Source organism: Siphateles boraxobius, unplaced genomic scaffold, assembly GCF_051911475.1.
Source record: "Siphateles boraxobius isolate OS27281-9 unplaced genomic scaffold, OSU_SipBor_1 41, whole genome shotgun sequence".
Taxonomy (NCBI): Eukaryota; Metazoa; Chordata; class Actinopteri; order Cypriniformes; family Leuciscidae; genus Siphateles; species Siphateles boraxobius.
The window spans coordinates 7,452,191-7,476,501 of record NW_027509042.1 but is presented as its reverse complement, the minus strand read 5'-3'; positions in this window follow the sequence as shown (position 1 = coordinate 7,476,501).

Here is a 24,311-nt window from a genome sequence, read left to right as displayed (position 1 = left end):
GATACCTGTGAGGAGAGACCTTCTGTCTCAGGCAGGGGGCACAATATTTCACCCCCGACCGGAGATTTGGAACCTATGGGTTTGGCCTCTGAGGGGGCCCAACTTTTAGAGAGTGGTCTCTTGACTGAGGTCGTTCAGACCATTCTTAGCTCCAGAGCTCCAGCCACGAGGAAATTATATATACTTAAGTGGAAAGTTTTCACGTCTTGGTGTCACCAACAGCAGCGAGATCCAGTTGACTGTTCAGTCAACACAGTACTTGAGTTTCTCCAGTCTCGTTTCACGTCAGGTTTATGTCCTTCTACCTTAAAGGTTTACGTGGTGGCCATTGCGGCTTTCCACACCCCTGTGGGTATTACATCTTTGGGTCGAGACCCCCTGATTATTCGTTTCCTTCGTGGCACCTTGAGGCTGAGGCCTGCAGTTCGAACTAGGGTGCCGGCATGGGATCTGGCGATAGTTTTGGAAGGCTTGTCTGGGGCTCCCTTCGAGCCCCTAGAGTTAGTTTCGACTTTGCTTCGGCTCTATAAGCTAACGCGAGCATTGCACCGGATGTGCTTTTATATCTTCCTGGTCATGACGTCACCCGCCCGTGACGCTTCATTCATTCCATTGGACTAGTTGACAGTAGTGCTTCAGACACAGTCACGCAAAGGCGTTCCCAAAGTGTCATCGACGCATCGTCTCGTTCCCTTCTCAGGGAACTAGGGTCACAGTCGTAACCTGAGATGTTTTGTCCATCTGATCTGTCTGTCACTCTGTCTGTCTTTAACACTTTTGCATTTATTTTCAAAACATGATGAACTATTTTTCTAGTTAAATATTACAGAATGATTTTTTTTATTAATAATTTTGAATCTACTACAGATTCAAATTAAAGCTGCGCGATGATTTGTTAAAAGGTTGCCATCTCGATTCAAAGACCCACGCGATCTTATTACTAAATGACAATGATTTAGCAATTTCTATTAAACCTTTGACAAGTATGAAAGTGCATATCTATACCACGCATGTTATGTCTCGTGCCATTTATACGCCAAAAAATATGATACGCAGTTTTCGCGTGCATATGATACGCACTTTATGGCGTGTAATACGCACGCACTCACCACCCCTTATCCTACCCAAGGGGTTTTCAGGGAGTAGCATATGCACGTAAAAAAGGCGTATAAATGGGACGAGAAATAAACTTCGTGGTAAACTGTAGATACGCACTTTCATGAGATTGTGTTGTACGATAAGAACATTCAAATCTGCGTTCGTGCTGCCGCTGAGCCAGAAAGAGCAGTTGTCATGTAAATGTTTGAAACACCTTCAGAAACAGTCTTTTCAATCATACAGTATCATTATTTTCGTGTTACAATAATTAAAATTCACAGAAGTAAGAAAAAGATGATAGTTTAGATATAAACACTGATGTCTACGGTAGCGGTCATACTTAATGCTTAAAAAAGATCAATTACATTGTTACACCAGAAGGTGGTGACAAGTGACTGTTAAGAAAATTGGCATTGAATCATTCATTCAAGAGGTTTGTTCAAGTTTGTGCTGATTTATCCAGTAATGAAACAAGTCAAGTCTTTAAATCATTCATCCAAACCGATTTTGTTTTTTAATAATTAATTCATATTAATTAAATATTTTTGCAATTATAATTAAATATTAAATAACAAAAAAAATGTGATACTAAATGTATCCAGAATCATGCAGCTCTAATTCAAATTCAGTGTATTTTGCTACCTCAGTTCTAAGTCAATTCTGAATGCCATACAACCCTGGAAAGTACTGAACATTTCCATATGATGTTCATTCTTAAACAGATTTATTGTTATTGTTTCGGTAATTAGATATAGTACAGAATATTTTCAGTTCAGAACAATCATTTAAGGATTCTTCCCAGTTTTTGTGGTATGCGATGCAGTTTGAGAGAGAATTTTGAGTTTGAGAAAGAACTAAGGATTTTGAAAATTTTGAAAAATATTCTCCAGCAGATCTCTGTCCCTGCATCTCAATGTCTACACTATCCATCCTAAATAGCATGTGAGATTAAAATAATTGTGACCCAAAGCATAGTATGTTGAAAAGAGAATGCCAAACTTGCCAAACCAAATGGTCTATTTCCGATAGATTTTTGAAGTGTGGATCCGTGCACACCATAAACGCTAATATTGCCCACAACCCATTGCACTTTGGAGAAGGATTCGGGTCAGAACTACAAACACGATTTTTATAAAGATCCGTTTGGTCATTAACTTTTAAATGCATCATTATGCATGAATATGAGGAGAGGTCTCCGCATGACAGACCCGTGACTGCAGATCAACGGGCTACTCCATTTATCTCTGATACAGTAGGATATTGCAATTTAAAAAAATATGAATGATTTTAACTTTGATAAGATGACTGACAGGTCAGTTTACAGTAACAGGATGCAACAGAGAGCAACCGTTAAATATGCAATTGTATGACGTGATAGTATGTTCCAAGCTTGTCTACTCTTTTGCTACACACTCAAAAGTATCAACTTTTTCTTCACAAAAAGAGTACATACTTTTAGGGCATAGTATAAGGAGGCAAATCGGGACGCAGCATGTGTTTCCTACGAGCTGTCAAAGGTATTGACGTTAATATACCACTTCTCTTTGAGAGTTAATATTGAAACAGGCTGGTCTTGTCACTTTTCTCTTTTGAAAAGAGCAAAATTTTTCATCCGTCCGAGAAGTGTTTGCTGTATGCTTGTCAGATGTGATGTGTGCTCTTGATAGTAAGGAAATGGAGCAGATACATTGACCTGTGGCTCAAATTTACTGAGGTATGGTAGATATTTTTGGACTTTTAGCTTACACAGGTGGACTCTAGGAGTCTTTTTTCTCTGAAGTCCTGCTCTCGTCTGATACAAAGATTGAGGAATGAGACAGAGCAAGCGGGTAAGCCATTTTATTGCACACCAGGAGCAGAAGTGCTTTGCTTTAGGGCACAATGGCAGCGGAAAGGGCTCTAACTGCTCAACCAACATGTTTTCGCTCTGTGGTGTGAAAACCATGTAGAGCTGTCAAAAAACACAGATGTCCAAATTGATATTTTGCCTTTAGTGGCTGGGGAGACCAGGAAGTGTTGTAACACATTGTTTTTCGACATCTGTAATTCTCTCACTCAATTTAACGCCGTCTCTCCTGATGCTTTGCAGGTTTTGCTGTGTGTGTTCATGTGTTTTGAAGGAGGCGTGGCTTTGAGAGTGCTCTGAAAAGAGGGTGGGATCTTATTTTTTCAAAGCCAACTTGCTATTGCTAGCCTCTCTGAAATTGCCTACCCTATAGAGACCTTAAAGTAATGAAGATGGATAATGGGTGCGCTGTGTTCTCAGACGCTGCGTTCTCAGCGCTGTCAATCAAAGTCAGGTGCGGCGTCCAAATAAAAGTCTCGCTTCCGACACATTGGCCAAACAGAAAAGCTTATTTATATTTTAAAAAATCCCAAGACCAATATGTATCGATTGACCACTAATAGTATTTTTTTTTTTTATAAACTCGGGCTGCAATTGACCCTACGCAGGGAGCTTAATTGACATGTGATCAGACCAATCATACTTCGCCATCCACCATTTTGTCCGACAAAGCAGTCAGGAGAGTTAGTAGATTAACATGGGAGGATTTCGGATGATCGGTTCACGAGGCTCTACAGAGATCTGTCACGACCAAGCGTGCCGCACAAGCCCTGAAAAGTAAAGCCAAAGCGTCTCGATCGCCCCCCGTTGACCGGTCCTAGTATAGCTCATAAACCCCGCCTCCCCATGTTATTCAATGGGACGTGAGACCAACTAAACAATTAAATTACACTTCACATATCTTTTTTCCAAAGATAGTTACTGTCATTTACTGTAGTTTTCATCACGCTGATTTAATTTCAAGTGTTTGTTTTTAAAATAAGTTTGTTTTTAGTTAATTATTTGATGCTATAAAAACGGCGCTGTGGCGTCATGATTGATAGATGTGATTGACAGGTTCTCTGAACAAAGTAGTCACTGAAGCAACAACGGACCTTTTTTCGGAATCTTTGGAGGACTGAGGAGATTGGAGCTTTAAATTTAATATCTAAATTTCTATAATTAATTATTTCACACTGACATACTGGGTTGTTCTGCAGCAGAGGCGTGTGCTTATGATTGATTCAGTGAGGGTGAGGGCGGGACCAGAGCGGGACCTTGATTTTGCGGCTTTACTTCCTGCTCACTACTGCGCATGTCTGGTCCCGAAATTGCAAGTGCGCAGACTCAAGTCCCAAGATGTCAGCGCCATATCGGGACAATGGCGACTTAACTTCTCGCCAATGGAAGAGAGCGAAGGGGCGTCGTCCATCTTTTTTTACAGTCTATGGTCACGACACATTAAAGAGCCACAAAATGGTATTTATTGTTTAAATTTCTTTTTAAAAATGACCAAATTTGAAAGGTGAGACTTTGTTTAATATGTTTAATATCAAAAGTAACCGAAAAGTAACCTGGTCTGTCCTGTCTGTCAGCGTATTGTCAGTCTCCTCTCTGATCCGCGATGTATTTTTCACTGTGTGAGAACATGGTGTGTGCGTGAGAGCGGCGTAGCTTGTCGGACATAGCTACAGTAACTAATGGGGGCGGGTCTTTGCGAAGGGTCAATTATGACATCTGCCACTTTAAATGCTTGCACTCTTAAAAGCAGGATGGATTCTGATTGGCTGTCAATGTTTTTATCATTCATCTAAAAAAAATGATATCTTTATCATTGATATGAACGGACCTTTAAAGATCAATTCTTGAGAATTTATAATCGGTTCAGTTCATAAAAATTAGAATCAATTAAAATTAAGAAATCAATAGTTTCTACATAGCCTGAAAGAGTTGTGCAAAGAAAAAGACAACTTTCAGTCACCACAACTTTGATTCAACTGCATCAATTTAGTTTCACCTGCATCTGGTCTCTTTTAAGATTGTACTTTTGGGTCTTACGTCATCAATGAGGAGAGGAAAAGATGCCAGTTTCACTGTGTTATTGAAGTATTTTTCCCTTTAGATTGATCTCCAAAACTTTAAATAAACATGCCTTTGTTGGGTGGATTGCAAGAGATGCAAAGAATATGAGCTGCTCTCTGTGGACATTTGATTCAGGGACAACCAAAAGTGAGAAATCATCAATAACAAGAAACGATGGATTTCTTTTGTAATTACCAGTGGTTTCCAGACCTAAATTTTAAAGTATCACTTTCTCACTAACCATACAAACCTAATTCCGAATTCAAACATTTCTTATCAATTTTGAAAAAGGTTGTATTACTTAATATTTTGTTGTAAACCATGTGTTACAATCTGGTTCAGATGAAGAAAAACGCTTCCAAACAAGTTTCCACAAATAAAAGGTCCTTTAATAAAACAAACAAAATCCAATCGCAGGAAGGCAGCATAACAGCACATTACACGAATACCAGACAACTGAATGAAAAGGAGGAACTCACAAGGTGATTGAACCGAAATGATGAGCAGGTGATGACTTGTTAATCAGAAACGTCTCGGTTACGTATGTAACCCTCGTTCCCTGAGTAGGGAACGGAGACGTTACGTCGGATGACGACAAATGGGGTTTCGCTTATGTAGCCAAGTGGGATGAGTATCACAAAATATGACACTAGACATAAATTGGTCGTGGTTCTTTTAAGAGATTGTGTTGCGACGCTCACTTTACGGCATTGCCTCGTGTAGTGTGCATGCGCTAGTTTTCAGCGAAGAGAGAGCAGTGATTTCACGTGAGAGCTGCTGGTTTTGTTCATATACACCCATTTAAGGCTTTGTGAGGTAAATATAGAGTTTCATTCCCGTGAACAAAATGTTTAAATGTTATATTTACGTATTACATATGTGTGTGCTCATTTGGAAATGTTTATAGAGCTCCTTTTAAGGACGCCTGTGTGTGTGAGAGCTGGATCTGGTTTGATCACGCGTGGGACACGTGCAAAGACTGGGTATGTGTTGTAATAAATGTTAATTAAATTGTTCATCTTATTCGAAGCCCAGTGTTTGTGAATGTTTAAATTGGATGTGCATGTTAGAAAACAGTGGGTTATTTTAACATTGAATATATGGTTAAGAGCTACTTAAACGTATTGAATGATGTGTGAACAGTGTACTAATTTCTCTTTCTTTAAAACTGTATGCAGATAACTGTGAAGCTTGATGGTAGACTAATGTACTGTTTTTCATTTGACTATTAGCCTCTACCGTATTTCATAACTGTATTTAAATTCTGTATTTGTACTAGTCTATTTCGTTATTCCAATGTTTTTCATTTCAATTTGATTTCATTCGTTTTGTGTCATAATCATCTTTTATACCAAACAAGTGCACCAAAGAAATGTGAAAGACTTTATTTCATTGTATTATTTTTGTTTCTAAGTATTTGCTCCTCTCGATCGCTGTCCTTTATAGAGACAGAAGCCAGAATAAAGCCCAAAAAGTAATTTTTGTATCCTGTGTTGTTTCATTCAACCACTGGTTACACTTAGAACACCTATCGACTTCGAGTATTACAAAACGAGCCAATGGCAAAGAAATGCCATGGATATGCGGAATTTGCATAGCGTAACTCCGCCCCACCTCGTGGGTATAAAAGGAGGAAGCCGGCAACATGCAGATATGTTTCTTCGTTGAGGAGCCAAGACTGAGTTCAGGCGATCCCCGCGGTACAGCGGAAAGTGGCAGGCAGACGTAACGTCTCCGTTCCCTACTCAGGGAACGAGGGTTACATACGTAACCGAGACGTTCCCTTTCGTTGTCACTCCGAGTTACGTCGGATGACGACGAATGGGGTTACCAGTCTAATCACGCCACCTTCTCGGCTGTCTTCCAGTGCCCTGCGTAAATCTGAGATCCTTGTCGTGAGACTGAAACGGACGAAGGACTCCTATTTAGCACAGGAATACCAAGGTACACTGGGGGGCATATCCCATAGCTTAGAGGAAATATGCAATTATTGCCAACCCAGAGGGGGGTGGACTTAGAGAATACACATATGACCCGGAGGGATGCATATGGAGAACACTGGGGTGTCCAGCCGCAGGTGGAATATTTCAACCCCAGGGGTGGCAAGGTGGCTTGCCAAGGGAAAGACACATGCTCAGAGAGGCTTACAGTGGAAATACACATGTGGGGGTCGCTCAGAGGAGGGACCATGCACACGGGAGGCACCTAGCCGACACGCAGGCAATAGACACTGGCGCCGACGTCAGGGGTGCTGGAGGAACTCAGGCCTTTCGGAGAAGCTCACCTGAGGAGAAATCGCACGTATGCAGTCCGTGGAGTGGAATGGCGAGCAAGCGAAGACACCTGAGCGGGTCCAGTACTAGCTGGTTGAAGCGAGTACATGAGAGGACACTGGCTCCACTCGGAGATTATAGAATCTGGCGAATGTGTTAGGTGTCGCCCAGCCTGCAGCTCTGCAGATGTCTGTTAGCGAGGCGCCATGCGCTAGAGCCCAAGAGGACTCCACACTCCGGGTGGAGTGGGCAGTCACACCAAGGGCGCACGGTCGACCTTGCTGCTGGTATGCCAAAGCAATGGCGTCCACTATCCAGTGAGACAACCTTAGCTTGGAGAGAGCCTTTCCCTTCAGCTTCCCACCATAACAGACAAAGAGCTGGTCTGAGGTCCTGAAACACTGCTTCTGTCTACATAGGCACGGAGAGCCCGTACTGGACAGAGCAGTGCCAAGGCTGGGTCTGCCTCCTCCAGGGGCAGCGCTTGCAGGTTCACCACCTGGTCCCGGAAGGGAGTGGTAGGAACCTTGGGCACATATCCAGGCCGGGGCTTCAGAATCACGTGAGAGTAAGCCGGCCCGAATTCCAGGCACGCTTCGTCAACAGAGAATGCGTGCAGGTCCCCTACCCTCTTGATGGAGGCCAGTGCAACCAGGAGCGCTGTCTTCATAGACAGGAATTTAAGCTTGACTGATTGCAAGGGCTCAAATGGAGCACTCTTCAGGGCAGTTAGAACCACTGAGAGGTCCCAAGAGGGAACGAGAGGAGGGCGAGGCGGATTTAGTCTCCTCGCTCCTCTCAGGAACCTGATGACCAGGCGGGCGACAGCCTTCGCTCCAACCCCTGTTGAAGGAAGGAAAGCACAACGCTGATCGAGCATCTCCGGGGGTCTTCTCGTTTAGAAGAGCACCAGCTGACGAAGAGGTTCCACTTCAACACATAGACGTGTCTCGTGGATGACGCCCTAGCGGAAGTGATGGTAGCCACCACCGCTGGTGGTAGGGTACTCAAACCTGCCTCGTCCCATCCAGGAGCCACACGTGGAGGTTCCAGAGATCGGGACGAGGCTGCCATAGGGTGCCCCGTCCCTGAGAAAGAAGGTTCTTCCTCAGAGGGATCGGCCAGGGAGGTGCTCTCGCGAGGAGTACTAGTTCGGGGAACCAGGTCCGGTTGGGCCCGTAAGGGGCAACTAGAATGAACTGCTCCTCGTCCACCCTGACCTTGCGCAAGGTCTGCGCAAGAAGGCTGGGGTAAACGCATACTGGCGGCCCTGCGGCCAGCTGTGCGCCAGAGCATCCGTGCCGAGCGTGCCCTCGGTCAGGGAATAAAACTGGGCGCAATGTCATCTGTCGAGACAACAACATGCCGGGAAGCTCGTTCCAGGGGCACTCGGACCCGTAGAAAACTGAGGTTCGACCACGGGGTGAGTACTGACGGCAGGTCGGAGTAACTGGTACTCGGAGGGTGCCGTGTTGCCATGCCCACCTAGGGACTCGGTCGCGAATATGAAGCAATCTGAGCGGCGTACCGCGGCTGCAGATGCCATATGCCCCAGGAGCCTCTGAAAAAACTTCAGTCGAACCGCACTCTTGCGCTTGATAGTCTCAGGCAAGTCAGCAATGGTTGAGTCGAGAAGGCGACCAAGACCATACCAAGAAAAGAGCTCCTCTGCACTGGGCAAAGTTTACTCCTTTCCCAGTTGACCCGAAGGCCCAGACGAGCTAGGTGCCGGAGCACTGGGTCCCTGTATTCGCAAACCTGGTCTCAGGAGTGAGCTTAAGACAGCCAGTCACCAAGATAGTTCAGGATGCGAACCCCGTGTTCCCATGGAGGAACAAGGGCTGCCTCAACAACCTTGTGAAGGCGCGAGAAGACAGGGCTAGCCCGAATGGGAGAACAGCTTACTGATATGCACGCGCCCTGACAGCAAACCGTAGGTATGGTCTGAGTCAAAGGAGAACGGAGACATAAAAGTAGGCGTCCTTCAGGTCGATCGCTGCAAACCGATCCTGTGGCCGCACACATCCAGAAATGCGTTTGGCCAGGAGCATCTTGAACGGCAGCCTGTGAAGGGAGCGGTTCAGATGCGTAGGTCCAGGATTGGCCGTAACCCACCAGACTTCTCCGGGACAATGAGGTAGGGGCTGTAAACCCGGACCTCATTTCGGCTGGAGGGACAGTCTCAATCGTACCCTTCGCCAGTAGGGTAGCAACCTCCGCTCTCATGATAGGGGCATAGCCATCAACCAAAGTGGAGCGGACTCCCCTGAAGCGGGGAGGAGACAGTGCGAACTGAATCGCATAGCCGAGCCGATGGTTCGCATCGAATTCGCATAGCCGAGCACGCACCCTGACAGAGGAGGCCAGGGAAGGACCAGCGTTCCACGGGGGCCTACTCTGTCAGGGGTCTGGCGACAGAGGGGGACAGGGGCGAAGCGGTCCGTGGACGGCACGCCGTGTCAACCGCTTCTGGGACAGAGGGGGACGAGGAGAGCACGGCTTGTGGTCGGCGCTCTGTGTCGTCCGAGAACTCTGTATGCTCAGAGACGGGAGAGTCAGCTCTTTCTGAATAAGGATTCTTCCCCAGCCCTCCACCGGGGAAAGGAGTGGCCCTGCTACCAACTCCTGGAAAGAACTGAGTCTCATCTCTGAGCAGCCCATCTCAAAAGTGCCGCTTAACCCGGCGTTTAGCGGGGGGCGGGGCTGTGGCAGCCCCCCTACGGTCTTCCAGAGCCAGGCCCGGGTGACAGGCGGGGTTGGAACCGTGGGAGGGCGCCTTCGGCGTTGGGCAGACTGAGGGATCTGAGCGGACGGCGGGGCCGTCGGGCAGAATAACCTCAATCTGCTCACGGGCAGTTGAGAACTGTTGGGCAGAAGCACTCAACCGCACCGCCGAAGAGGCCGACCTGGGAGATGGGGGTGTCGAGCAGACGGGTCCGTGGCATCATGGGATGCAGTGAGGCGGCTGCCTGTCCTGTGGCACTATAGGATTTCGCCACAGATTAGTGTAGATGAAAAGAACTACAGGATTTGGAGGGGTGCTTAGGATTGCGCCGGGAAGCACTCTGAGGACACAGTAGCATGGCAACAGAGCGTTCAACCAGGGGGACCCCAGTGTACCCATGGGCAGCGGCCCCTGAGGGGAGGAAAGGCGGATGAGACCAACGAGCGGACCCGTGATCTCATCATGCACGTCCGGGAGGAAAGTTATTGGGGTTTGCCGTGGACGCGGGTCGGCGGCCTCACCCAAAAACCAATCGTCCCGGGAAAGCATGGCCGTCATCTCCGGATCAGACTCAGGCACAGCCGTATGCACACCAGAAATACTCTTGGCTCCGAAGCGAAAACATATCTGCATGTTGCCGGCTTCCTCCTTTTATACCCACGAGGTGGGGCGGAGTTACGCTATGCAAATTCTGCAGAACCATGGCATTTCTTTGCCATTGGCTCGTTTTGTAATACTCGAAGTCGATAGGTGTTCTAAGCGAAACCCCATTCGTCGTCATCCGACGTAACTCGGAGTGACAACGAAAGGGAACCATAGTTACGAGGAGCAGGAAACTGGAACAAATGAAAACAGATGACTGATAAAAACAAATGGAAAGTTACAATACAGTCATTCGGAAAGTAGACCAGACATTTTACAGTTTTTCTCAGTCGCTTTGGTGCATTTCTCAGATCAGAAATGAAATTCTCAAAACTACTTGTTCAACCTCCACATCATCAAGTCACTTGTGCACATCATAAAAGCAGTTTCGCATTCTTTTGAACAAGTTGCGATTGCTTTGGTACATTCATGCAATTGATTATGTATAATTGTCTGCGGTTTCCTACATTATCAGTAGCTAATGCCATGTTGCTCAAAATGTATTAAATAGTTCTCTGTCCCCTATTTATTTTTCTTTTCTATATCACAATAATATTGTAATGTTTTTTTTTTTTTTTTTTAGTAAAAGTGTAAATGAATCCTGTCCAGTCTCTTTCAATCAATAACTCACGTACAGTAGTGTGTAAATTTGTACTTTTGAAATGGATATATGGCATACAGAAGAAGCGCAGCTTTGTACATATCAAAACCGTAACTGTCATCGAAACTGTTGCCATAGTTTACATCAGGAAATACTAACAGAGTGCAGTGTTTTATTGACAACATGACTAAGCATTTTGACTGTCTTGTTTGTGAACAATGACACAAGGACTTTTCATTCTGATGGCACTGATATGTTTAAATATTTACTTTTGAGAGATGAACTGTAGATTGAGTAAGTTACAGGCTTTTGCATGTAATCCAATGTGTGGTGCTGTTTGTACGAATTGTTTTGAGAATGCACTAACTTCTTCGCAAATATTAAAAATGATTTGAGAAATGCACCAAAGCGACTGAGAAAAACTGTAATAGAAATACAGCAAACATTAAACAGAATTCAAATGATGGGACTTACATGGGTACCTGCACATATTGGTATCCAAAGAAATGAAAGCAGCGACATTAACTTAAGTGTTAGTATAAGTAAGAATGAAATCAAGAGTATTATTAAGGAAAGGTTGAAGGTAAGATGGCAAAAACAATGGGATATGGAGAAGAAAGGTTGATGGTTTTACATAATACAAAGTGGGAGAGATGAGAAGTGCAGGAAAAAAAACAGGAGAGATGAGATCATAATCAAGGATAAGATTTGGACATGCAAGACTAAACAGTAGTACACTTTATAAAATGGGTAAACATGTTACGGGAAGGTGTGACTTTTGTGGGCAAGAAGAAACTGTGGAACATGTTATGCTATACTGTCAGAAATACGAGCCTGAAAGAAGGATTCTAATGCAAAATCTAGAAAAAGTAAAAATGCATTTTAGGAGATATTTTACAAAAAAACTCGGGAAATGATTGTTATAGTTTTATTTTTCAGTATCTTAGAATAACTAATTTGTGGGAAAGGATAAAAAATGTCATTTTGATCCACACTCCATACCAGTCGGTGTCGGTAATACACCATTTTGTTGTTTGTCATGCGCCAATAGAATCTCAAAGAAGACGAACAAATTGAAAGTTCATGAAAATGAATCAAAAACAGGCAGATTTTTTCCCTTTGAGTTTTCTGCGTACAGACGACATCAATGTCAAAACGATCCAAATTCACACGGATCTGCGAAAACGACTGAAAATGCTATATTCTGCTGCCAGGCCATTAGATGACGGTGAAACACTATAGATTGAACACGTAATATGCATTTGCATGACGTCATCGTGTTCAGAGATTTGCATTTTTATTGTTTACACGGAGACTGTTTTCAAAAACTTGCACTTTAAAATACATTTTCAAAAGTTTGCGTTTTCAGGCACCCAAAATGCAGTTGTCGTGTAAACAACGGCCAAAACGCATAAAAAGTTTTATGTTTTTAGTTGAAAATGGTGTCGTGCAAAGCCCATAAGTTTCAGATTGAGACTTACAATTTTAATAATTGTACTTGGTCATCTATAGACATCAGAGTGAATCATAGCCTTGCATAAATGTTTTTATTCATTTCCACAAGGTGTTGATACGTTCCTTGATGGCTTTTGCTGTGTGGACTATATAAGCTGCCCTTGCCTTAGGCTTTAGCATAAAAACTGCATACTTGTACTTTATTGTTTTGGAGGTGCTTGTTTATAAGCAGATTAGGTTTTTTAATTACTTAAAAAGAAATACTGGGTTGTCATACAAAGCAATAAATTGACAATTTTGTCATGCAATGCATTTATGCATTAACCTTGAATATAGGCTACAGTACCAGGAATGCTCTTTGAAATTAAATTCTGCATCACAGGGTGTCCCAGTTAAATAAACATATTGCAGTACAATACTTATCTGTTCAGCATCTGTACGTTATCAGAAAATAATTTGCTTTAACAAAACGCCTTAACTGACACTTCAAACCAAATCCACCACTTTGGATGAAACAAGTACAAGTGAATTGCTGTCATGGTAAATCCCCCTTATTGATATTGAACTACATATGTTGGCTAAATTTATTTGACCCAATGTTCAGCATTTCTAATCTGAGGTTGTACAATCATGCATTGCTTTTCAACATTGTTTCTTACCTCAAACTTGACCTAAAAAAATGTTCGACCACAGTTGACCTACATAACTTTGTAAAATATATCCAATGTGAGCTTAGATCTTTAAAGATTGTTTCTTTTTTGAAACAACTTAAAGGGACATTGTGTAGGAATTTCTCCCATCTATCGGTGAAATTGTATTTTGCATTCACACGAATTGTGCTCTCCAGCGCCTCGCTTTTTCAAATGCGTGTTGCATATACGGTAGCTGTTATGTAACAAAAAGCCATGACAGGATGTCTTCTAATAGCACTTGGTCGAGTTTTCCTTCGGGTGAACAGGTTTGTTATTTCAAACAAACTGCAACTTGACACAACGAACAAAGAGATGTTAAAGAATGAATAATAACAGTGCAATGCAGCCTTTTAAACTTGCCGGGGCAGTGAAGCGCCTCTCACTGCTCTGCTCCTCCGTTTCTGCTTCTTTCAGTTACGTGACGCTGGCTCTGAACGAAAAAGCGTTGTGGAAACGCGTTGGCCTAGTAATTTTTGTCCCTCTCTGCTATTGTAATTTTTCAAGATGGCGGAACGACATGGAAGCCTCCGTGGACCTACCCGTCACATGTATATGAAGATAATAAATTCTTCGTTTACAAGGATAAGTCAGATAATTGTCAGAGGTATTTGTACACTATTGAGGACATATTTATGAATACAAATATTGATTTTAGATAATAAAATACCTAAAAAACTCCACATTGTCCCTTTAAGATGAAATAATACAGCAATACAGCACAAAAAAAAGCTATAATCCACAATACCAAAATGTATATTTAAAACCATACATTGCATAAAGAAAATAAGAATGTAGATTCTTAGCATTTAAACCTCTGGACCTTCGGTCCACATTATTTGATCTCTTCTAATATAGACCTTATGTAGCCCCGCCCCTTTTCAGCGCTGCGCTTGTTGTCTTTTGACTTCCGGTCTGTATTTTCAAAGCGATCTTGCATAGGTTTGAATGAACTGCTCGTAAAAAAGTTCCCGGTCGACATTTGTTAAGACATCTGCTTTACAATGCTTATGATAAACATTACAATGCTCATGATAACTTTTGTTAACTCTACAATAAGTAAATCCACTTCACTAGCTAATTACTCCTGGACAGCGATGCCATAGAAATATACAGAGCGACTGCAAAAACAGAAGTTCAAAGACAATATTCTTAAGATGACGGCGCCCATGTTTCTCTGGTGCATAAGGTCTATAAAAGCAGACACTGATTTCAGATAAGAGTTCTAACTTCTTACTATAAAATCTTTAGCTATTGAAACTAAAATTATAAATGAACGTTATATTGTTTTGCTGCATATTCATTTATATGCAAAGCCCTTTTATTACCATTTGCTACCTCTCCACTGCATCTTTCCTAACTGTTGGTAATACATGAAGTTAATCAATATGATTGTTAACAATCCTTCATTATCAAAAACTCAAGGGTATGTTACTAAGAAAAATGGTTTTGTTTATTTTATGGCTCTTATTTTTCACACTTAAAAAGCAATTCAGCTCATTTCTCGCCTGAGTGATTAATGATTGAGTGGTGCCACCGACATCTAAGTACTCAAGCATAGAAGTTTAGTATTATTATAAGATGTAAACAGTTTAATTTAGGGACGGCTGCCTCAGAAGCTCTCATGCTGTCTGGGGACACATACAAATTTCCTTATATGAATAAGCTCTTTCACACTATGGAATATTGAAATGAAAACTGGTGTCAGATGTCATGCACTAAAGGCACATGACAGGTTTGGTAGAAGCACAACCAAAAGGTGAATAAATTTAATTAAACACCATCATTCAAAAGTTTTTTCGGTACGATTTTTTATGTTTATTTAAAAGGAGTCACTTATGCTCACCAAGGCTGCATTTATTTGAGCAAAATAAAGTAAAATATTTAAGAGTTTACAATCTATTTGAATGTATTTTATAAACTAATATATTCCTGTGATGGTAAAGCTGAATTTTTTGCATCATTACTCAAGTCTTCAGAGTCACATCATCATTCAGATAACATCATTCGGAAGAAACATCACTTATTATTACCATTGTTGAAAACTGTTGTACTGCTTAATATTTTTGTGCAAACAGTGATACAATTTTTTTCAGGATTCTTTGATAAATAGAAAGTTCAAAAGAACAGCATTTATTTTACTATAACCTTTGATCAAATCAATGCATTCTTGCTGAATAAAATGATTAATTTCCTTCCAAAAATTATTACTGACTCCAAAAACCTTACTGACTTCATGGTAGTGTATAGATATAGACTTTCTGTATATGTAGATACTATATATAGCATGTATGGATATTATACTAATAAAATGTTTTCATAAGATAAGTTCAAAAATGTTAAAAAAAATCAACACATCTTGATTATGAGCAAGGTGGTTTAAGCTACGTCACATTCTGTGTTGTCTAAAAATAGACAAAGACAGTCAAAACAGCAGTTTGCTGCTCAATTTTCTCTATTACTATCTATATTTTCTAAAAATGTTCATCGCTGACAACCTTCTCTGAAGCCCTGCCAATCTCTGCTAAGTATTTCAGATGTGGTTGTCCCTAAAACTCTGAAGGCCTAACAACACAGACTATTTGATGAACTACCGGTTTAAAGGCCTAATTTGCATTATAATATTTAATTCATTCCCTGATGCTCGTGGGATCATTTGTGTGTTTGAGTGTGTGTGCGCGTGTGCACGCGCGTGTGTGATAAAGGATCTATCTCTAGATACTTCTTCATTCACTCAACATGCATTGCCTAAAACCACAAATGAACTCTGAGTGAACTTTAAAATGGCATTTGAAAGTCTTGTTGATAAACTTAAAAAGCTCAGTTTCATAGCTCGCCTCCTTTTAACTAGATGTTGTGAAAATGGTCTGCCTTTAAAGTATGTGTCTTTACAGTTTAGCATTTAAACTTCTTATTTTGATAGCCCCTTCATGTGGCTCTGGTCGAAATGGACAATTAGTGTCACTATACACCTGGAAGTTATATCCATGAATTTAACCTCTCATTATTTGATTGAACATCCAAATGTATATATACAGTACATGTAGTATGATAGTATGACGATCCAAACAATGCTCATGATGGTACTTCCCCTGCATGTAGACTCATGTCACCTACACTGAAGTTAATTTATCATATTCTGCAGGTATAAATAAAGAAGAGGGTTTATTTTTTTCTAAACCCTCAAATTTCTTTGCCCTCAAAGTTACAAAGTTATAGAAAGAAGAGGGGGGAAATTACAATCATACAAGAAGCACATAATTAAAAGGCAATTATAAACAACAAACAAGCTAACATTATAACTATCGTGGCTGTCACTGATTTGATTGGAAGACAATGTTCCCAGTAATGAAACACTAAAAATGTAAGCAATTATGTATACAACAATAAAGGTGCACGGAAGAGAATCTGAACCGATTATAAATGATGAGCCATCATTTACACACTTCAAAAGAGAAAGACAAACATACATATCTTGCTGTGAAGAAACAATATTTGGATCATGTTTTTCTGCATTTATAAACCCCTCCCTCTCTCTCTCTCTCTCTCTCTCTCTCTCTCTCTCTCTCTCTCTCTCTCTCTCTCTCTCTCTCTCTCTCTCTCTCTCTCTCTCTCTCTCTATATATATATATATATATATATATACACACACACACACACACACACACTGGCTGTTTCTGAAATCACCACCTATACCCTTAAAGAGGGCACTATTTGAGGGGACAGTGGACAGCCATTTGTATGGTGTCTGAAGCCATTGTGGACGTTATCAAATGTACTCATTCAATCCCATAATGCACTGCAATAACGAGTGTCTGATGTATGCTCAACGACTAGAGAATATACCCATAATGCACTGTGAGGGTCCCGCCAAATGAATTTCCGCCTCTAGCCAGAAGATGGCGGCCGCAGCTGAATCATCCATCCATTTACAAATTGGCTGGTCCAAAGTGGCTACAGCGTAGTATCATACAGGTATAAATTCCCTTTTAATTGAACAGGTTTATCAAAAAAGTTTTATACATGACAGAGTTCAAGATAAATGTTTTTATTCTGGAGCTGCTAGTTTGCTACATTTCAAATGAAACTGCAGCCCTTCCGGCACACTCAGTGTTCAAATTCGCTCACTCGTTTTCATTCACTCCTGCAAGGGGACTATATTAGTGGACTAATGTAGGGAATATGAGTGAGGGTATATGGTGCGATATCGAACACAGCTAATCATTTTGTTTAATTTAAAGATTTAACTTAAAGATTAAGCACCATCAAAATCCATATCTTCATAATTCTAATTCTCCATATCCATAATTCTCTTTCCCATGCAATGCAGGTTCTATAACAAGATAAATGGGATCTGTCAGCAAGCTCGAACAAGAGAGGAAATGCCTGTTAAAGTCGACCTAAAGTGCTGCAATTTTCTACCCTCTTGACATTCCCTGGGAAAGCAATTCACAGGCTTCACAGAGGACACTTACAACGTCACAATGCACCGACATCCAGCAAGAGTTTGGGGAAGGTAGAGTTTTACTCTTCTCATCTGAAACACCTCTCTCAAATGAGTCTGATAGGAAAGACCTAGCTGTAGACGAAATTCAAAAGCGGCGTGACTCAATACCAGCGCCGAGGCTCTCACCTCAGGAGACTTCTCCGATCCATGGCGAACAACAGAGGCACACCGCTCACCGCTGTGACAGCCTTCAAGGTGCACAGATAAGAAAAATGAGAAATGCCACCTCTGGGAACAAGGCCGCTATTGTTGCGAAAATGAAGTTGCACTGTGGCTTTTTCAAATGCATTGTTTGCTCCGCTTGCCCAATTTAAAAACCTGCAAAGGATCCTTTCACATAGCCTTTGACGAGCTGCCAAGTGTAACTTTGTGCCCTAACGCACACTTTTCTTCTTCGAGTGATGAAGGGAATTCATAATTAATGTTCTAGAGTGCAAGGTTAATAGCTTATTCTGAGAAGAACAAAACAGTCTTTGAATTTTGCCACTTGGCAGTTGTTTATCTCTTTGCTCCTGCAATGTACTGACAAAGAAGAGTGCTTCAACCCTGGACTCAGAAAAGACCATCTGAAGGCTATTTTGGCTGTTGTTCTTCAGCAGAGCAATTACCGCGCTATATTTACAAGACAAATCATGCTAAATGGGAATGGCCCTTGATACTGTGCAAATCACAGTTAGAGATTCAGTTTGTGTCTTTTTGCAAAGTTTTGTCAACTCGTATGCAATCTCTACAGGAGGGCTTGTCTGGATGCAGCTTACTGCATATGTATGAACTGAATAAACTACAGGATGCATAAAACAAGCATCAAAAGAACATCATGCGTGGCCAGGGTTTATGGCTCTTCAATAATAGATTAAGAGCTAAGCTTTAGGCATCTAAGATATCCCACTTAAAGTGTGCACTGAATATATTTCTAATCCTGTTAAATTAGCCCATAATAGGCTAGTACAATTTACAAAAGTGTAGGCTAATTCATAAATCTTTTCATCTTCGATTATTCGTCATTATAAACAACATTTAGCCTACTCTATGTTTACACAGACTATTTTTACATGAATACTCCACACGACGGGCATTTTGACATTATCAAGCGTCTATTAGGCCATTCAAATGCAATATGACGTGAAAGAGAAACAGAATCTCTAACGATAGACACTTTATTCCGTGGTCACATTATACCGCCATACTGCCTAGCCCTAGTTCTTACAAAATGTTGCTGCACTCTGTCTTTACATCTATTTTAAAATATTTAATGAATTTAAATTCATTATTTTTGTTAAACAACATTGGTTTGAATAAATGATTCAATGACTCACTCATAAAGACTTTAATTGTTTCATTACTGGATGATTCAGCATTTTAGAACTAATCTCTTAAATGAATGATTCAAATGACATACACATTTTTAACAGTCACTTGTCACCACAGCTGGTGTATAAAGCAAATACATAAGAATGAATTAAAAGAAAGAACCAATACATAAAAAATAACAATAAAAGGGCTAAATTAAAAATATGAATTAAAAAAGAAACGATCAGTGAATGGATTTAAAAGACTATAGATAGAATAGATACAATGTTTTCTAGGCATATAAATATTTGTTATATTTATTGATGATGACTTCATCCTAATGCTGTTGGCAACATTGCGCACAATATAGGCTAATATAAGATAATATCAGGCCTATAATATAGGTGAATAATGTCTTAATTGCATACTTTTTAAATTCTTAATTCGAAATATTAATTTATAAATTGCCTATAATCCAAGGTTTGGTATAGTCACGCAGGTTTGTTTATTCATTAAACTCGTGGCCACAATGAATAGATGCCATTCCCTCAGCAAAATAAGTTGTGGCCACAAGAATATGGCCATAATATGTCGTTCCTTTAACATTTAATCTCGAGGCCGTGACTTCACATCGCTTGCCCATGACACAAGGATGTTGTTACCTCAACAAAATGGTCTTGTCGCCAACCATTACATATTATCACGTTCCCATGAGTTAATATGATGTTCCCAACTTTACGCGAAATAATATCTTGTGGCCACGACATAATCACGTTCTTGCGAGATAAGTTGTGGCCATGTCAAAACTAACTGAACCGAACATATCCTCTCCCAGTCACCGTATAAAAGCCATAGCTTACTCAAAATTCCAAATAGGGGAATTTGGAGGATTTGTATCCATAAATCCATATTTTTGTAGGAGAGCATGTCCCCTGAGAGGCTTGAAAGTACAGCTAGGAATAGACAATGAAATAATTGACTGAAATAATGATAATGCAAACATTTGCTCACATAATTAAGGCTTAAATTGTTTAAAAGGCCTCTGTATAATAACCCTATTCCTAAATGAATGCAAAATTATCAGATGATTCAGGAGTTTTATGAAGGTAAATCTAAGACCAGTAAAATGTAAGCAATAAATTAAAGTTAACACAATACGTCAATATATTCTCTAAAAGTAAATTTCTAGGAATAAACATAATTTGTTGTATTAGCAACACTTCAGAGTTTGGTAATTAAACTTCCAACAGATCTCATTACTTTTTAATTCATTTTGCAAAAAAAAAGGTTGTTTTATTCACCCTGCTCCCAACCACTAAAATATCGAAATAACGTTTACCATACCTTCTGATCACACTGCAAAAAGTGAAGTTTTTCCTCAGCATTTTTGTCTTGTTTTCATGTGCAATTGTCTGAAGAGTTTTAAAGGGACACTTCACCCATTTGCATTAAGCTTTGTATCTTTAGAAACCCAGTCATATTTTTGAATGATCATGATTTATTCCCTTATTTTCCCCTGGGATGGGAGAAATAAGGATGTAAGTGTTCCACTTCCTGCTTTTTATGATGTAAAAATCATAATTTTGCGTCATATAAAGCAGGAAGTCCCATTTCTTTGTATAAGGGTTAATACTACAAACACTAGCTCATCATTTATTCAGGGGGAGGGGCCCACTCACACTACAGACCTATTACAGATCAGTGGGTGGGACTTCACTTACCGAAACTAATAGCAATATCCGCCATCTTGTTTGGAGGCTAAGCTAACAAACGCTGTGTAGCCAGATCGGAAGTTACGACAATGATGGAAGGAAATAAACATGATATGGAAGAAGATGATTTTGAAAGTCTTCTGCTCAAATCCGATGTTCATGGCTATCTTAACGAGCGGCAATATAGCGAAGTATCGGGAAGAACCGGGCTCCTCGTCCGAGACAGGCAGGTCTTCTGCATCGAAGCCGTAGCAGCCGCGCTCTGTCCCTCCATCAGCCAAATCAGAAGTCCTGCCTGTCGCGGACGAGGAGCCCGGACTGGCTCGAGTTGAGGCGGACTGGTCGTGACGTTCTACCCGCTTGTGCTGGCAATACGACTGAAATATCCAGCTCCAGATTGCCAGTACTGCGGGCACCAGTAAGTTGAGGAAGCTCAGGAGGAACTATTTTTGTTACTATTGTATTGTTGAACTTTTATTGTTAACAATTATTTTTGTTGATATCATTATTGAAATAAATGGTTCACATTTATGTTGTTTTCCTTATTAGTGTTTTATTCCACGTGTATGTTAGATAAATTTGGACAACCAACATTCCATCAGTGGAACTGTTACTAACCTACTGTTATCTTACATGATAATAGATAACAAAATAATGGTCATGCCTACATATTTTATTCTTATTTTGCAAATCCAAATTGCATTACAATGTTCGGACTGAACATTCAACATAAATAGAAACGAGGAGTAATTCAGTAATGATTTCGGCAACAAACTAGATTGTTTTTCTGTGAAATGAATTTCAAACTCTGGCTGCACCCAGCCTTGTAGACGGTAGAGTGCTTTCCCTGAATCTGATAGGCAGATACCTGAGATGGTCCTCACTGCAGAACGTGAAATCCACGGGGAGGAGTCGGATCCAGATCCAACTCCTCCCACCATACATATACCTAAACCTACCCATCTCCGCCCCCTGATCCCTTAACCCACCCCTAATTCTACCCATCTCCACCCCTTGGATCTTGATCCGACTCCTCCCCGTGGATCTCATGTACTGCATTGAGGTGCTACTGGGATACCACCTCAGCATTGTTCTGGATTAGTGGGAGTGGCTTGCGGAGCTGTGCAATGTGGTGCATTGTGAGTTGTGGTTTTCAGTACAAAAGCGCCCTAAAGTTACTTTCTGTCTTTACTAGATCAAGAAGGCACCAAATTCTAAAATTGTATTACATTTTGACTACATATATGACCCACTTTCAATAAAGATGAATGTTCCCACGGGTGAAATGCTCCTTTAAATCAAGATACCTTTTTACTCTGTGACAGATATTTCTTCTTTTAAGCATAAACTCACTTAATTTTGTTAAATTTTTCAAGACTTAGTTTTTATGATTGCTGCTCATAATAATGTATCTTGATTTAAAGATGTTTAGATATTTGTATTTGGGAAACAGGACAAAAAAACTGAGGAAGACATTAATTTTTCACAAGGCATGCAACATTTAATGGCATGACTTTATGAATTTCAAGACACTCTGCTCTGATTTAAAAAAAATGTAAGGCCTTGATTTGTGTTAGGGGCTAATTAAGACTTTTAAAAGACCTTTTTAAAACCCAGAAACCCTGGAATATCAAAAATTAAATGTTTTTGTTGGGAAATATAGATATGTCTTACTCTAGGCATTATGCTGTGAGATTTATGATTAAAACAAGAAACAAAACTTAAAAATATATCAGCACTCTTGGAAGGACCCATCCAAACAAATTAGAAAGCATAAAACAGGTAGGTACAGTATACAGACAAAACAATGTTACTTTCAAAACTTTTTCCAGAACACTGTTCAAAAGCACAGTAGGGACGTGTTCTTTCAATGAGGTAAGAATGAGGTCTTAAAGGTCTGAATTTCTCTTGAAACTAGCTCATTATGGTAGTTTACAGAGGACTGTAAGGGCCTACACAAGGTCTCAGGAAAAAAGTGGGGTGCTTCATAAAACTTCAGTAAGAGATGTGATGAATGCTTAAAAAGCTGTGATTGCAGCAGTGCTGGTAAGTGGCATGAGGCAAATCAGCAGTGAACAGCAGGAGGGTGATAACTCTCCGACAGATCCAAGATGGCTCCCACGCTAATGCGGAACGAACAGCCAAATCTAAGATGGGCTCCCTGGGAACTTCATGTTCACATTCAAGTATGAATCCTTTTTGGTAACAAGCACACACGGTTTCATTTAGCTTTTGTTTTGGGGATGAACAGCATGATACTTTCAAATAAAAAGGTAAATTAAGAGTAATGATCATGATACAGTCATAATACTAGACATTTGTTACTGCAGTAGGGAATGCAGTGTCTTTATATTAATTTTATTTGCTGTGTTGAATTAAAATGATTAATATAGCCTACACTACAGTGAAACAGTTTGGGGTCTATAAGATTTTTTAAATATTTTTGGAAGTATCTTATGCTCACCATAAAATAACTGTTTACTAATTTATTTTAAAATGTAATTTATTACTGTGATAACAAAATAAATTTTCAGCAGCAATTACTTCAGTCTTCAGTGTCACATGATCCTTCAAAAATCATGTTAATATGTGGTTTGGTGATCAACGTTGAGGTTGTGGTTTATAAAAGGTTCAAAAGAGCAGCATTTATTTAAAATGGAAATCGTTTGTATATTATAAATGTATTTACTGTCACGTATGATCAATTTAATGTGTCCTTGCAAAATAAAAAAGTATATTAACTAGTTAGGGCCCGAGCACCGATGTTGTGAGGAACCTCTTGGAATTGCTGTTTATACATATTTATAATTTGATAGGTGATAAAAAAAACTTTTGGGGGAAAAAGGTTATTATTGTTGTGGTTGTTGTTAGGTGTACATTTGATTATCCCACTAAATGTATCCACAAATCCTTAAATGTAACATCAATACATCCATATTTTGTATTTGTAACAGGGGCTGTTTCAGAAAAGACGTTCCAGATGCAGCTTGACATTTATTACTAAACAAAACAATCAGAAATTAAATCCATGGAGAGTATAACAAGAAACGTCCTGGTTGCGTATGCAACCCACCGTTCCCTGAAGGAGGGAACGGAGGACGTAGTCGACGGTCGACTGAATTGGGAGATCGCTAGAGAGCCCGTCTTCTTCGAGTACTATTGAACGAGCCAATGTAATTGGCGTGCGTGATTCGCATCACACACTCCGCCCCCGCGGCGCGGGTATAAATACGGAAGTGGATGCACGCACTAGTTGCTTTTCGCTGAGGAGCCGAGAGTAACCCGGGGTCAGCGGTGGTCCAGCGGTAGTGGCAAGGGGACTACTTCCTCCGTTCCCTCCTTCAGGGAACGGTGGGTTGCATACGCAACCAGGACGTTCCCTTTCAGTCGAGAACGTCAGACGTAGTCGACG